The following is a 17,384-nucleotide window of genomic DNA, read 5'->3' as shown; positions in this document are numbered from 1 at the left end:
CTACATTATACAGGACATGATGTATTATAGATACAGGCTACATTCTACAGGACATGATGTATTATAGATACAGGCTACATTCTACAGGACATGATGTATTATAGATACAGGCTACATTATACAGGACATGATGTATTATAGATACAGGCTACATTCTACAGGACATGCTGTATTATAGATACAGGCTACATTCTACAGGACATGATGTATTATAGATACAGGCTACATTCTACAGGACATGATGTATTATAGATACAGGCTACATTCTACAGGACATGATGTTTGTGTATTATAGATACAGGCTACATTCTACAGGACATGATGTATTATAGATACAGGCTACATTCTACAGGACATGATGTATTATAGATACAGGCTACATTCTACAGGACATGATGTATTATAGATACAGGCTACATTCTACAGGACATTATGTATTATAGATACAGGCTACATTCTACAGGACATGTATTATAGATACAGGCTACATTATACAGGACATGATGTTTGTGTATTATAGATACAGGCTACATTCTACAGGACATGTATTATAGATACAGGCTACATTCTACATGACATGGATTATAGATACAGGCTACATTCTACTGGACATGATGTATTATAGATACAGGCTACATTCTACAGGACATGATGTATTATAGATACAGGCTACATTCTACAGGACATGATGTATTATAGATACAGGCTACATTCTACAGGACATGATGTTTGTGTATTATAGATACAGGCTACATTCTACAGGACATGATGTATTATAGATACAGGCTACATTCTACAGGACATGATGTTTGTGTATTATAGATACAGGCTACATTCTACAGGACATGATGTATTATAGATACAGGCTACATTCTACAGGACATGATGTATTATAGATACAGGCTACATTCTACAGGACATTATGTATTATAGATACAGGCTACATTCTACAGGACATGATGTATTATAGATACAGGCTACATTCTACAGGACATGTATTATAGATACAGGCTACATTCTACAGGACATGCTGTATTATAGATACAGGCTACATTCTACAGGACATGATGTATTATAGATACAGGCTACATTCTACAGGACATGTATTATAGATACAGGCTACATTATACAGGACATGATGTTTGTGTATTATAGATACAGGCTACATTATACAGGACATGATATATTATAGATACAGGCTACATTATACAGGACATGATGTTTGTGTATTATAGATACAGGCTACATTCTACAGGACATGTATTATAGATACAGGCTACATTCTACAGGACATGATGTATTATAGATACAGGCTACATTCTACAGGACATGATGTTTGTGTATTATAGATACAGGCTACATTATACAGGACATGATGTATTATAGATACAGACTACATTATACAGGACATGTATTATAGATACAGGCTACATTATACAGGACATAATGTTTGTGTATTATAGATACAGGCTACATTCTACAGGACATGATGTATTATAGATACAGGCTACATTCTACAGGACATGATGTATTATAGATACAGGCTACATTCTACAGGACATGATGTATTATAGATACAGGCTACATTCTACATGACATGTATTATAGATACAGGCTACATTCTACAGGACATGATGTATTATAGATACAGGCTACATTCTACATGACATGTATTATAGATACAGGCTACATTCTACAGGACATGTATTATAGATACAGGCTACATTATACAGGACATGATGTTTGTGTATTATAGATACAGGCTACATTCTACAGGACATGATGTATTATAGATACAGGCTACATTCTACAGGACATGATGTATTATAGATACAGGCTACATTCTACAGACATGATTATAGATTATAGATACAGGCTACATTCTACAGGACATGATGTATTATAGATACAGGCTACATTCTACAGGACATGATGTATTATAGATACAGGCTACATTATGATGTATTATAGATACAGGCTACATTCTACATGACATGATGTATTATAGATACAGGCTACATTCTACATGACATGATGTATTATAGATACAGGCTACATTCTACATGACATGATGTATTATAGATACAGGCTACATTCTACAGGACATGATGTATTATAGATACAGGCTACATTCTACAGGACATGATGTATTATAGATACAGGCTACATTCTACATGACATGATGTATTATAGATACAGGCTACATTCTACATGACATGATGTATTATAGATACAGGCTACATTCTACATGACATGATGTACAGGCTTATTCTACAGGACATGATGTATTATAGATACAGCTACATTCTACAAGACATGATGTATTATAGATACAGGCTACATTCTACAGGTACATTCTACATGACATGATGTATTATAGATACAGGCTACATTCTACAGGACATGATGTATTATAGATACAGGCTACATTCTACAGGACATGATGTATTATAGATACAGGCTACATTCTACATGACATGATGTATTATAGATACAGGCTACATTCTACAGGACATGATGTATTATAGATACAGGCTACATTCTACAGGACATGATGTTTGTGTATTATAGATACAGGCTACATTCTACAGGACATGATGTATTATAGATACAGGCTACATTCTACAGGACATGATGTATTATAGATACAGGCTACATTCTACAGGACATGATGTATTATAGATACAGGCTACATTCTACAGGACATGATGTATTATAGATACAGGCTACATTCTACAGGACATGATGTTTGATACAGGCTACATTCTACAGGACATGATTATAGATACAGGCTACATTCTACAGGACATGATTATAGATACAGGCTACATTCTACAGGACATGATGTATTATAGATACAGGCTACATTCTACAGGACATGATGTATTATAGATACAGGCTACATTCTACAGGACATGATGTATTATAGATACAGGCTACATTCTACAGGACATGATATTATAGATACAGGCTACATTATACAGGACATGATGTTTGTGTATTATAGATACAGGCTACATTCTACAGGACATGATGTATTATAGATACAGGCTACATTCTACAGGACATGATGTATTATAGATACAGGCTACATTCTACAGGACATGATGTATTATAGATACAGGCTACATTCTACAGGACATGATGTATTATAGATACAGGCTACATTCTACAGGACATGATGTATTATAGATACAGGCTACATTCTACAGGACATGATGTATTATAGATACAGGCTACATTCTACAGGACATGATGTATTATAGATACAGGCTACATTCTACATGACATGATGTATTATAGATACAGGCTACATTCTACAGGACATGATGTATTATAGATACAGGCTACATTCTACAGGACATGATGTATTATAGATACAGGCTACATTCTACATGACATGATGTTTGTGTTATAGATACAGGCTACATTCTACAGGACATGATGTATTATAGATACAGGCTACATTCTACAGGACATGATGTATTATAGATACAGGCTACATTCTACAGGACATGATGTATTATAGATACAGGCTACATTCTACATGACATGATGTATTATAGATACAGGCTACATTCTACAGGACATGATGTTTGTGTATTATAGATACAGGCTACATTCTACAGGACATGATGTATTATAGATACAGGCTACATTCTACATGACATGATGTATTATAGATACAGGCTACATTCTACAGGACATGTATTATAGATACAGGCTACATTCTACAGGACATGATGTATTATAGATACAGGCTACATTCTACAGGACATGATGTATTATAGATACAGGCTACATTCTACAGGACATGATGTATTATAGATACAGGCTACATTCTACAGGACATGATGTATTATAGATACAGGCTACATTCTACAGGACATGATGTATTATAGATACAGGCTACATTCTACAGGACATGATGTATTATAGATACAGGCTACATTCTACAGGACATGATGTATTATAGATACAGGCTACATTCTACAGGACATGATGTATTATAGATACAGGCTACATTCTACATGACATGATGTATTATAGATACAGGCTACATTCTACAGGACATGATGTATTATAGATACAGGCTACATTCTACAGGACATGATGTATTATAGATACAGGCTACATTCTACATGACATGATATAGATAGGCTACATTCTACAGGACATGATGTATTATAGATACAGGCTACATTCTACAGGACATGATGTATTATAGATACAGGCTACATTCTACAGGACATGATGTATTATAGATACAGGCTACATTCTACATGACATGATGTATTATAGATACAGGCTACATTCTACATGACATGATGTATTATAGATACAGGCTACATTCTACAGGACATGATGTATTATAGATACAGGCTACATTCTACATGACATGATGTATTATAGATACAGGCTACATTCTACAGGACATGATGTATTATAGATACAGGCTACATTCTACAGGACATGATGTATTATAGATACAGGCTACATTCTACAGGACATGATGTATTATAGATACAGGCTACATTCTACATGACATGTATTATAGATACAGGCTACATTCTACAGGACATGTATTATAGATACAGGCTACATTATACAGGACATGATGTTTGTGTATTATAGATACAGGCTACATTCTACAGGACATGATGTATTATAGATACAGGCTACATTCTACAGGACATGATGTATTATAGATACAGGCTACATTCTACAGGACATGATGTATTATAGATACAGGCTACATTCTACAGGACATGATGTATTATAGATACAGGCTACATTCTACAGGACATGATGTATTATAGATACAGGCTACATTCTACATGACATGTATTATAGATACAGGCTACATTATACAGGACATGATGTTTGTGTATTATAGATACAGGCTACATTCTACAGGACATGATGTATTATAGATTCAGGCTACATTCTACATGACATGCTGTATTATAGATATAGGCTACATTCTACAGGACATGTATTATAGATACAGGCTACATTCTACAGGACATGATGTATTATAGATACAGGCTACATTCTACAGGACATGACAGGCTACATTCTACATGACATGATGTATTATAGATACAGGCTACATTCTACAGGACATGATGTATTATAGATACAGGCTACATTCTACAGGACATGATGTATTATAGATACAGGCTACATTCTACAGGACATGATGTATTATAGATACAGGCTACATTCTACATGACATGATGTATTATAGATACAGGCTACATTCTACAGGACATGATGTATTATAGATACAGGCTACATTCTACAGGACATGATGTATTATAGATACAGGCTACATTCTACAGGACATGATGTATTATAGATACAGGCTACATTCTACATGACATGTATTATAGATACAGGCTACATTATACAGGACATGATGTTTGTGTATTATAGATACAGGCTACATTCTACAGGACATGATGTATTATAGATACAGGCTACATTCTACAGGACATGATGTATTATAGATACAGGCTACATTCTACAGGACATGATGTATTATAGATACAGGCTACATTCTACAGGACATGATGTATTATAGATACAGGCTACATTCTACAGGACATGATGTATTATAGATTCAGGCTACATTCTACAAGACATGATCCTTGATTGCTTCATTCAGGTTTGATTCATTTTCTGACAAAGTGAGTAATCACCCGTATAGAAATACCTGCCATGCTGCGCTATACAATTTACAACACAAAACCCTCAGGCTAAGCCAGATATATATTTAAAAGCTGTTATATTGCTGTATCTTCTGCCTTAAAGCTATCTCATTCTCCTTTATCCAGTCCAAGCTGCGGCAGGTTAACATGCCACCTTGTACTTTTTAATGCAGCAGTTTTATTGATTTGGTAAACTGTAGCTGTCAGTAAAGTATGAAGACTCATGAAAACTTTATTTCACATTATAGCAGTAGATAGACTTACCTTTCAATGTAGTCTTTCCAAATGAACCTTCACCTAATTTAGCCTGCTCTTTGTGATGGAAAATTGCAAAACAATATTCATATCACTATGGTGATGTGTAACAAAAGTCTCTAATCTATTATAAAATGCAAGCTATATTTCACTATGTTGTGGATAATAGATAACTCAATCCCAAAGATTTAGGCAGAGACTATTTAAGGTATAATATAAAACTATTTAATACAAGCAGCTATGAGGGAGATCTGTCTAATTTACAGTCAGGGAAGAACTCACTAGGGAGATGGTCCCTCATATAGAGGAGGGCTGATAATAGAATCATGTTGTTTACACAACAGTTATTTTATAGGAGCAACAGTTCCAGAACACAATGGCCTTGTGTTAGGGTGCAGACATGACAGGAGTCTATGAACAGAACATCACAGTTCAACATAGAAGAGAACAGCTCAGCCCACAACTATAACGGCTGTATAACACATGTCAATTCATTTCTTCACTGTGTTCTAGGTTACCCTATTACAGCTAAACCTTGCACCTGGCTCGATCTGACTTTAACAAGGGGCCCCGGGGCTAATTTATCATCAGACATGTTACTATACTCTGCTGCTCTCTCGCTGCTCTCCCGCTCAATGAAAGGTTATTAACAATTTACAGGCCGTAGTCTCTGGACACTCCTCTTGCTCCGTGAAGACGGATCCAACCCGAGGTCTTCTCCTGCTATCTCCTTTACCCTCTCTACTAATGAGCTGCAGTGTGTTCTTAGCATTGTGAATAAAATATCACACTTCTCCCCCTAAAATAAAGACCTTGCTACTCCACCACTGCTGCTTTGTCTTGGATGGCACGGCAGTGAGTCTCTGTGTAAGTAGCTGTAACAGAGGATGGCACGGCAGTGAGTCTCTGTGTAAGTAGCTGTAACAGAGGATGGCACGGCAGTGAGTCTCTGTGTAAGTAGCTGTAACAGAGGATGGCACAGCAGTGAGTCTCTGTGTAAGTAGCTGTAACAGAGGATGGCACGGCAGTGAGTCTCTGTGTAAGTAGCTGTAACAGAGGATGGCACGGCAGTGAGTCTCTGTGTAAGTAGCTGTAACAGAGGATGGCACGGCAGTGAGTCTCTGTGTAAGTAGCTGTAACAGAGGATGGCACGGTAGTGAGTGTCTGTGTAAGTAGCTGTAACAGAGGATGGCACGGTAGTGAGTCTCTGTGTAAGTAGCTGTAACAGAGGATGGCACGGTAGTGAGTGTCTGTGTAAGTAGCTGTAACAGAGGATGGCACGGCAGTGAGTCTCTGTGTAAGTAGCTGTAACAGAGGATGGCACGGCAGTGAGTCTCTGTGTAAGTAGCTGTAACAGAGGATGGCACGGTAGTGAGTCTGTCTGTGTAAGTAGCTGTAACAGAGGATGGCACGGTAGTGAGTCTGTCTGTGTAAGTAGCTGTAACAGAGGATGGCACGGCTGTGTAAGTAGCTGTAACAGAGGATGGCACGGTAGTGAGTCTGTCTGTGTAAGTAGCTGTAACAGAGGATGGCACGGTAGTGAGTCTGTCTGTGTAAGTAGCTATAGCAGAGGATGGCACGGTAGTGAGTCTGTCTGTGTAAGTAGCTGTAACAGAGGATGGCACGGCAGTGAGTCTCTGTGTAAGTAGCTGTAACAGAGGATGGCACGGCAGTGAGTCTCTGTGTAAGTAGCTGTAACAGAGGATGGCACGGCAGTGAGTCTCTGTGTAAGTAGCTGTAACAGAGGATGGCACGGTAGTGAGTCTGTCTGTGTAAGTAGCTGTAACAGAGGATGGCACGGTAGTGAGTCTCTGTGTAAGTAGCTGTAACAGAGGATGGCACGGTAGTGAGTGTCTGTGTAAGTAGCTGTAACAGAGGATGGCACGGTAGTGAGTGTGTGTAAGTAGCTGTAACAGAGGATGGCACGGTAGTGAGTCTCTGTGTAAGTAGCTGTAACAGAGGATGGCACGGTAGTGAGTCTCTGTGTAAGTAGCTGTAACAGAGGATGGCACGGTAGTGAGTGTCTGTGTAAGTAGCTGTAACAGAGGATGGCACGGTAGTGAGTCTCTGTGTAAGTAGCTGTAACAGAGGATGGCACGGTAGTGAGTCTGTCTGTGTAAGTAGCTGTAACAGAGGATGGCACGGTAGTGAGTCTGTCTGTGTAAGTAGCTGTAACAGAGGATGGCACGGTAGTGAGTCTCTGTGTAAGTAGCTGTAACAGAGGATGGCACGGTAGTGAGTGTCTGTGTAAGTAGCTGTAACAGAGGATGGCACGGTAGTGAGTCTGTCTGTGTAAGTAGCTGTAACAGAGGATGGCACGGTAGTGAGTGTCTGTGTAAGTAGCTGTAACAGAGGATGGCACGGTAGTGAGTCTGTCTGTGTAAGTAGCTGTAACAGAGGATGGCACGGTAGTGAGTCTGTCTGTGTAAGTAGCTGTAACAGAGGATGGCACGGCAGTGAGTCTGTCTGTGTAAGTAGCTGTAACAGAGGATGGCACGGCAGTGAGTGTCTGTGTAAGTAGCTGTAACAGAGGATGGCACGGTAGTGAGTGTCTGTGTAAGTAGCTGTAACAGAGGATGGCACGGTAGTGAGTGTCTGTGTAAGTAGCTGTAACAGAGGATGGCACGGTAGTGAGTGTCTGTGTAAGTAGCTGTAACAGAGGATGGCATGGCAGTGAGTCTGTCTGTGTAAGTAGCTGTAACAGAGGATGGCACGGTAGTGAGTCTCTGTGTAAGTAGCTGTAACAGAGGATGGCACGGCAGTGAGTCTGTCTGTGTAAGTAGCTGTAACAGAGGATGGCACGGTAGTGAGTCTGTCTGTGTAAGTAGCTGTAACAGAGGATGGCACGGTAGTGAGTGTCTGTGTAAGTAGCTGTAACAGAGGATGGCACGGTAGTGAGTGTGTGTAAGTAGCTGTAACAGAGGATGGCACGGTAGTGAGTGTCTGTGTATGTAGCTGTAACAGAGGATGGCACGGTAGTGAGTCTGTCTGTGTAAGTGCTGTAACAGAGGATGGCACGGCAGTGAGTGTCTGTGTAAGTAGCTGTAACAGAGGATGGCACGGTAGTGAGTGTCTGTGTAAGTAGCTGTAACAGAGGATGGCACGGTAGTGAGTGTGTGTAAGTAGCTGTAACAGAGGATGGCACGGTAGTGAGTCTGTCTGTGTAAGTAGCTGTAACAGAGGATGGCACGGTAGTGAGTCTCTGTGTAAGTAGCTGAACAGAGGATGGCACGGTAGTGAGTGTCTGTGTAAGTAGCTGTAACAGAGGATGGCACGGTAGTGAGTGTCTGTGTAAGTAGCTGTAACAGAGGATGGCACGGTAGTGAGTCTGTCTGTGTAAGTAGCTGTAACAGAGGATGGCACGGTAGTGAGTCTCTGTGTAAGTAGCTGTAACAGAGGATGGCACGGTAGTGAGTGTCTGTGTAAGTAGCTGTAACAGAGGATGGCACGGTAGTGAGTGTCTGTGTAAGTAGCTGTAACAGAGGATGGCACGGTAGTGAGTCTGTCTGTGTAAGTAGCTGTAACAGAGGATGGCACGGTAGTGAGTCTGTCTGTGTAAGTAGCTGTAACAGAGGATGGCACGGTAGTGAGTGTCTGTGTAAGTAGCTGTAACAGAGGATGGCACGGTAGTGAGTGTCTGTGTAAGTAGCTGTAACAGAGGATGGCACGGTAGTGAGTCTGTCTGTGTAAGTAGCTGTAACAGAGGATGGCACGGTAGTGAGTCTGTCTGTGTAAGTAGCTGTAACAGAGGATGGCACGGTAGTGAGTGTCTGTGTAAGTAGCTGTAACAGAGGATGGCACGGTAGTGAGTGTCTGTGTAAGTAGCGGAGGGATGGCACGGTAGTGAGTGTCTGTGTATGTAGCTGTAACAGAGGATGGCACGGTAGTGAGTCTGTCTGTGTAACAGAGGATGGCACGGTAGTGAGTCTCTGTATAAGTAGCTGTAACAGAGGATGGCACGGTAGTGAGTCTGTCTGTGTAAGTAGCTGTAACAGAGGATGGCACGGTAGTGAGTCTGTCTGTGTAAGTAGCTGTAACAGAGGATGGCACGGCAGTGAGTGTCTGTGTAAGTAGCTGTAACAGAGGATGGCACGGTAGTGAGTGTCTGTGTAAGTAGCTGTAACAGAGGATGGCACGGTAGTGAGTCTGTCTGTGTAAGTAGCTGTAACAGAGGATGGCACGGTAGTGAGTCTCTGTGTAAGTAGCTGAACAGAGGATGGCACGGTAGTGAGTGTCTGTGTAAGTAGCTGTAACAGAGGATGGCACGGTAGTGAGTGTGTGTAAGTAGCTGTAACAGAGGATGGCACGGTAGTGAGTGTCTGTAAGTAGCTGTAACAGAGGATGGCACGGCAGTGAGTCTGTCTGTGTAAGTAGCTGTAACAGAGGATGGCACGGTAGTGAGTCTGTCTGTGTAAGTAGCTGTAACAGAGGATGGCACGGTAGTGAGTGTCTGTGTAAGTAGCTGTAACAGAGGATGGCACGGTAGTGAGTGTGTGTAAGTAGCTGTAACAGAGGATGGCACGGTAGTGAGTCTGTCTGTGTAAGTAGCTGTAACAGAGGATGGCACGGTAGTGAGTCTGTCTGTGTAAGTAGCTGTAACAGAGGATGGCACGGTAGTGAGTGTCTGTGTAAGTAGCTGTAACAGAGGATGGCACGGTAGTGAGTGTGTGTAAGTAGCTGTAACAGAGGATGGCACGGTAGTGAGTGTCTGTGTATGTAGCTGTAACAGAGGATGGCACGGTAGTGAGTCTGTCTGTGTAAGTAGCTATAACAGAGGATGGCACGGTAGTCAGTCTCTGTATAAGTAGCTGTAACAGAGGATGGCACGGTACTGAGTCTGTCTGTGTAAGTAGCTATAACAGAGGATGGCACGGTAGTGAGTGTCTGTGTAAGTAGCTGTAACAGAGGATGGCACGGTAGTGAGTGTCTGTGTAAGTAGCTGTAACAGAGGATGGCACGGTAGTGAGTCTGTCTGTGTAAGTAGCTGTAACAGAGGATGGCACGGTAGTGAGTCTGTCTGTGTAAGTAGCTGTAACAGAGGATGGCACGGTAGTGAGTCTCTGTGTAAGTAGCTGAACAGAGGATGGCACGGTAGTGAGTGTCTGTGTAAGTAGCTGTAACAGAGGATGGCACGGTAGTGAGTGTGTGTAAGTAGCTGTAACAGAGGATGGCACGGTAGTGAGTCTGTCTGTGTAAGTAGATGTAACAGAGGATGGCACGGTAGTGAGTCTCTGTGTAAGTAGCTGTAACAGAGGATGGCACGGTAGTGAGTCTCTGTGTAAGTAGCTGTAACAGAGGATGGCACGGTAGTGAGTGTCTGTGTAAGTAGCTGTAACAGAGGATGGCACGGCAGTGAGTCTGTCTGTGTAAGTAGCTGTAACAGAGGATGGCACGGTAGTGAGTGTCTGTGTAAGTAGCTGTAACAGAGGATGGCACGGCAGTGAGTGTCTGTGTAAGTAGCTGTAACAGAGGATGGCACGGTAGTGAGTCTGTCTGTGTAAGTAGCTGAACAGAGGATGGCACGGTAGTGAGTGTCTGTGTAAGTAGCTGTAACAGAGGATGGCACGGTAGTGAGTGTGTGTAAGTAGCTGTAACAGAGGATGGCACAGTAGTGAGTCTGTCTGTGTAAGTAGCTATAACAGAGGATGGCACGGTAGTGAGTCTCTGTGTAAGTAGCTGTAACAGAGGATGGAACGGTAGTGAGTCTGTCTGTGTAAGTAGCTGTAACAGAGGATGGCACGGTAGTGAGTGTCTGTGTAAGTAGCTGTAACAGAGGATGGCACGGTAGTGAGTGTCTGTGTAAGTAGCTGTAACAGAGGATGGCACGGTAGTGAGTGTCTGTGTAAGTAGCTGTAACAGAGGATGGCACGGTAGTGAGTGTGTGTAAGTAGCTGTAACAGAGGATGGCACGGTAGTGAGTGTCTGTGTATGTAGTTGTAACAGAGGATGGCACGGTAGTGAGTCTGTCTGTGTAAGTAGCTGTAACAGAGGATGGCACGGTAGTGAGTCTGTCTGTGTAAGTAGCTATAACAGAGGATGGCACAGTCTCTGTGTAAGTAGCTGTAACAGAGGATGGCACGGTAGTGAGTCTGTCTGTGTAAGTAGCTATAACAGAGGATGGCACGGCAGTGAGTGTCTGTGTAAGTAGCTGTAACAGAGGATGGCACGGTAGTGAGTGTGTGTAAGTAGCTGTAACAGAGGATGGCACGGTAGTGAGTGTCTGTGTAAGTAGCTGTAACAGAGGATGGCACGGTAGTGAGTCTGTCTGTGTAAGTAGCTGTAACAGAGGATGGCACGGTGTGAGTCTGTCTGTGTAAGTAGCTGTAACAGAGGATGGCACGGTAGTGAGTGTGTAAGTAGTAGCTGTAACAGAGGATGGCACGGTAGTGAGTGTCTGTGTAAGTAGCTGTAACAGAGGATGGCACGGTAGTGAGTCTGTCTGTGTAAGTAGCTGTAACAGAGGATGGCACGGTGTGAGTCTCTGTGTAAGTAGCTGTAACAGAGGATGGCACGGCAGTGAGTCTGTCTGTGTAAGTAGCTGTAACAGAGGATGGCACGGCAGTGAGTGTCTGTGTAAGTAGCTGTAACAGAGGATGGCACGGTAGTGAGTGTCTGTGTAAGTAGCTGTAACAGAGGATGGCACGGTAGTGAGTGTCTGTGTAAGTAGCTGTAACAGAGGATGGCACGGTAGTGAGTGTCTGTGTAAGTAGCTGTAACAGAGGATGGCACGGTAGTGAGTGTCTGTGTAAGTAGCTGTAACAGAGGATGGCATGGCAGTGAGTCTGTCTGTGTAAGTAGCTGTAACAGAGGATGGCATAGTGAGTCTCTGTGTAAGTAGCTGTAACAGAGGATGGCACGGTAGTGAGTCTGTCTGTGTAAGTAGCTGTAACAGAGGATGGCACGGTAGTGAGTCTGTCTGTGTAAGTAGCTGTAACAGAGGATGGCACGGTAGTGAGTGTCTGTGTAAGTAGCTGTAACAGAGGATGGCACGGTAGTGAGTGTGTGTAAGTAGCTGTAACAGAGGATGGCACGGTAGTGAGTGTCTGTGTATGTAGCTGTAACAGAGGATGGCACGGTAGTGAGTGTCTGTGTAAGTAGCTGTAACAGAGGATGGCACGGTAGTGAGTGTCTGTGTAAGTAGCTGTAACAGAGGATGGCACGGTAGTGAGTGTCTGTGTAAGTAGCTGTAACAGAGGATGGCACGGTAGTGAGTGTCTGTGTAAGTAGCTGTAACAGAGGATGGCATGGCAGTGAGTCTGTCTGTGTAAGTAGCTGTAACAGAGGATGGCACGGTAGTGAGTCTCTGTGTAAGTAGCTGTAACAGAGGATGGCACGGTAGTGAGTCTGTCTGTGTAAGTAGCTGTAACAGAGGATGGCACGGTAGTGAGTCTGTCTGTGTAAGTAGCTGTAACAGAGGATGGCACGGTAGTGAGTGTCTGTGTAAGTAGCTGTAACAGAGGATGGCACGGTAGTGAGTGTGTGTAAGTAGCTGTAACAGAGGATGGCACGGTAGTGAGTGTCTGTGTATGTAGCTGTAACAGAGGATGGCACGGTAGTGAGTCTGTCTGTGTAAGTAGCTGTAACAGAGGATGGCACGGCAGTGAGTGTCTGTGTAAGTAGCTGTAACAGAGGATGGCACGGTAGTGAGTGTCTGTGTAAGTAGCTGTAACAGAGGATGGCACGGTAGTGAGTGTGTGTAAGTAGCTGTAACAGAGGATGGCACGGTAGTGAGTCTGTCTGTGTAAGTAGCTGTAACAGAGGATGGCACGGTAGTGAGTCTCTGTGTAAGTAGCTGAACAGAGGATGGCACGGTAGTGAGTGTCTGTGTAAGTAGCTGTAACAGAGGATGGCACGGTAGTGAGTGTGTGTAAGTAGCTGTAACAGAGGATGGCACGGTAGTGAGTCTGTCTGTGTAAGTAGCTATAACAGAGGATGGCACGGTAGTGAGTCTCTGTGTAAGTAGCTGTAACAGAGGATGGAACGGTAGTGAGTCTGTCTGTGTAAGTAGCTGTAACAGAGGATGGCACGGTAGTGAGTCTGTCTGTGTAAGTAGCTGTAACAGAGGATGGCACGGTAGTGAGTGTCTGTGTAAGTAGCTGTAACAGAGGATGGCACGGTAGTGAGTGTCTGTGTAAGTAGCTGTAACAGAGGATGGCACGGTAGTGAGTGTCTGTGTAAGTAGCTGTAACAGAGGATGGCACGGTAGTGAGTGTGTGTAAGTAGCTGTAACAGAGGATGGCACGGTAGTGAGTGTCTGTGTATGTAGTTGTAACAGAGGATGGCACGGTAGTGAGTCTGTCTGTGTAAGTAGCTGTAACAGAGGATGGCACGGTAGTGAGTCTGTCTGTGTAAGTAGCTATAACAGAGGATGGCACGGTAGTCAGTCTCTGTGTAAGTAGCTGTAACAGAGGATGGCACGGTAGTGAGTCTGTCTGTGTAAGTAGCTATAACAGAGGATGGCACGGCAGTGAGTGTCTGTGTAAGTAGCTGTAACAGAGGATGGCACGGTAGTGAGTGTCTGTGTAAGTAGCTGTAACAGAGGATGGCACGGTAGTGAGTGTCTGTGTAAGTAGCTGTAACAGAGGATGGCTGTAGTCTGTCTGTGTAGTAGGAGGATGGCACGGTAGTGAGTGTCTGTGTAAGTAGCTGTAACAGAGGATGGCACGGTAGTGAGTGTCTGTGTAAGTAGCTGTAACAGAGGATGGCACGGTAGTGAGTGTCTGTGTAAGTAGCTGTAACAGAGGATGGCACGGTAGTGAGTCTGTCTGTGTAAGTAGCTGTAACAGAGGATGGCACGGTAGTGAGTGTCTGTGTAAGTAGCTGTAACAGAGGATGGCACGGTAGTGAGTGTGTGTAAGTAGCTGTAACAGAGGATGACACGGTAGTGAGTGTCTGTGTAAGTAGCTGTAACAGAGGATGGCACGGCAGTGAGTCTGTCTGTGTAAGTAGCTGTAACAGAGGATGGCACGGTAGTGAGTCTCTGTGTAAGTAGCTGAACAGAGGATGGCACGGTAGTGAGTGTCTGTGTAAGTAGCTGTAACAGAGGATGGCACGGTAGTGAGTGTGTGTAAGTAGCTGTAACAGAGGATGGCACGGTAGTGAGTCTGTCTGTGTAAGTAGATGTAACAGAGGATGGCACGGTAGTGAGTGTCTGTGTAAGTAGCTGTAACAGAGGATGGCACGGTAGTGAGTGTCTGTGTAAGTAGCTGTAACAGAGGATGGCACGGTAGTGAGTCTGTCTGTGTAAGTAGCTGTAACAGAGGATGGCACGGTAGTGAGTCTCTGTGTAAGTAGCTGTAACAGAGGATGGCACGGCAGTGAGTCTGTCTGTGTAAGTAGCTGTAACAGAGGATGGCACGGCAGTGAGTGTCTGTGTAAGTAGCTGTAACAGAGGATGGCACGGTAGTGAGTGTCTGTGTAAGTAGCTGTAACAGAGGATGGCACGGTAGTGAGTGTCTGTGTAAGTAGCTGTAACAGAGGATGGCACGGTAGTGAGTGTCTGTGTAAGTAGCTGTAACAGAGGATGGCACGGTAGTGAGTGTCTGTGTAAGTAGCTGTAACAGAGGATGGCATGGCAGTGAGTCTGTCTGTGTAAGTAGCTGTAACAGAGGATGGCACGGTAGTGAGTCTCTGTGTAAGTAGCTGTAACAGAGGATGGCACGGTAGTGAGTCTGTCTGTGTAAGTAGCTGTAACAGAGGATGGCACGGTAGTGAGTCTGTCTGTGTAAGTAGCTGTAACAGAGGATGGCACGGTAGTGAGTGTCTGTGTAAGTAGCTGTAACAGAGGATGGCACGGTAGTGAGTGTGTGTAAGTAGCTGTAACAGAGGATGGCACGGTAGTGAGTGTCTGTGTATGTAGCTGTAACAGAGGATGGCACGGTAGTGAGTCTGTCTGTGTAAGTAGCTGTAACAGAGGATGGCACGGCAGTGAGTGTCTGTGTAAGTAGCTGTAACAGAGGATGGCACGGTAGTGAGTGTCTGTGTAAGTAGCTGTAACAGAGGATGGCACGGTAGTGAGTGTCTGTGTAAGTAGCTGTAACAGAGGATGGCACGGTAGTGAGTCTGTCTGTGTAAGTAGCTGTAACAGAGGATGGCACGGTAGTGAGTCTCTGTGTAAGTAGCTGAACAGAGGATGGCACGGTAGTGAGTGTCTGTGTAAGTAGCTGTAACAGAGGATGTCGGTAGTGAGTGTGTGTAAGTAGCTGTAACAGAGGATGGCACGGTAGTGAGTCTGTCTGTGTAAGTAGATGTAACAGAGGATGGCACGGTAGTGAGTCTCTGTGTAAGTAGCTGTAACAGAGGATGGCACGGTAGTGAGTGTCTGTGTAAGTAGCTGTAACAGAGGATGGCACGGTAGTGAGTGTCTGTGTAAGTAGCTGTAACAGAGGATGGCACGGTAGTGAGTCTGTCTGTGTAAGTAGCTGTAACAGAGGATGGCACGGTAGTGAGTCTGTCTGTGTAAGTAGCTGTAACAGAGGATGGCACGGTAGTGAGTGTCTGTGTAAGAGGATGGCACGGTAGTGAGCTGTAACAGAGGATGGCACGGTAGTGAGTCTGTCTGTGTAAGTAGCTGTAACAGAGGATGGCACGGTAGTGAGTCTGTCTGTGTAAGTAGCTGTAACAGAGGATGGCACGGTAGTGAGTGTCTGTGTAAGTAGCTGTAACAGAGGATGGCACGGTAGTGAGTGTGTGTAAGTAGCTGTAACAGAGGATGGCACGGTAGTGAGTGTCTGTGTATGTAGCTGTAACAGAGGATGGCACGGTAGTGAGTCTGTCTGTGTAAGTAGCTATAACAGAGGATGGCACGGTAGTCAGTCTCTGTATAAGTAGCTGTAACAGAGGATGGCACGGTACTGAGTCTGTCTGTGTAAGTAGCTATAACAGAGGATGGCACGGTAGTGAGTCTGTCTGTGTAAGTAGCTGTAACAGAGGATGGCACGGCAGTGAGTGTCTGTGTAAGTAGCTGTAACAGAGGATGGCACGGTAGTGAGTGTCTGTGTAAGTAGCTGTAACAGAGGATGGCACGGTAGTGAGTCTGTCTGTGTAAGTAGCTGTAACAGAGGATGGCACGGTAGTGAGTCTCTGTGTAAGTAGCTGAACAGAGGATGGCACGGTAGTGAGTGTCTGTGTAAGTAGCTGTAACAGAGGATGGCACGGTAGTGAGTGTGTGTAAGTAGCTGTAACAGAGGATGGCACGGTAGTGAGTGTCTGTCTGTAACAGAGGATAAGTAGTAGCTGTAACAGAGGATGGCACGGTAGTGAGTCTGTCTGTGTAAGTAGCTGTAACAGAGGATGGCACGGTAGTGAGTGTCTGTGTAAGTAGCTGTAACAGAGGATGGCACGGTAGTGAGTGTGTGTAAGTAGCTGTAACAGAGGATGGCACGGTAGTGAGTCTGTCTGTGTAAGTAGCTGTAA

The sequence above is a fragment of the Oncorhynchus nerka genome, linkage group LG14 (genome assembly GCF_034236695.1).
Source record: "Oncorhynchus nerka isolate Pitt River linkage group LG14, Oner_Uvic_2.0, whole genome shotgun sequence".
In the NCBI taxonomy this organism is placed as follows: Eukaryota; Metazoa; Chordata; class Actinopteri; order Salmoniformes; family Salmonidae; genus Oncorhynchus; species Oncorhynchus nerka.
Note: the sequence above shows the minus strand (reverse complement) of the source record.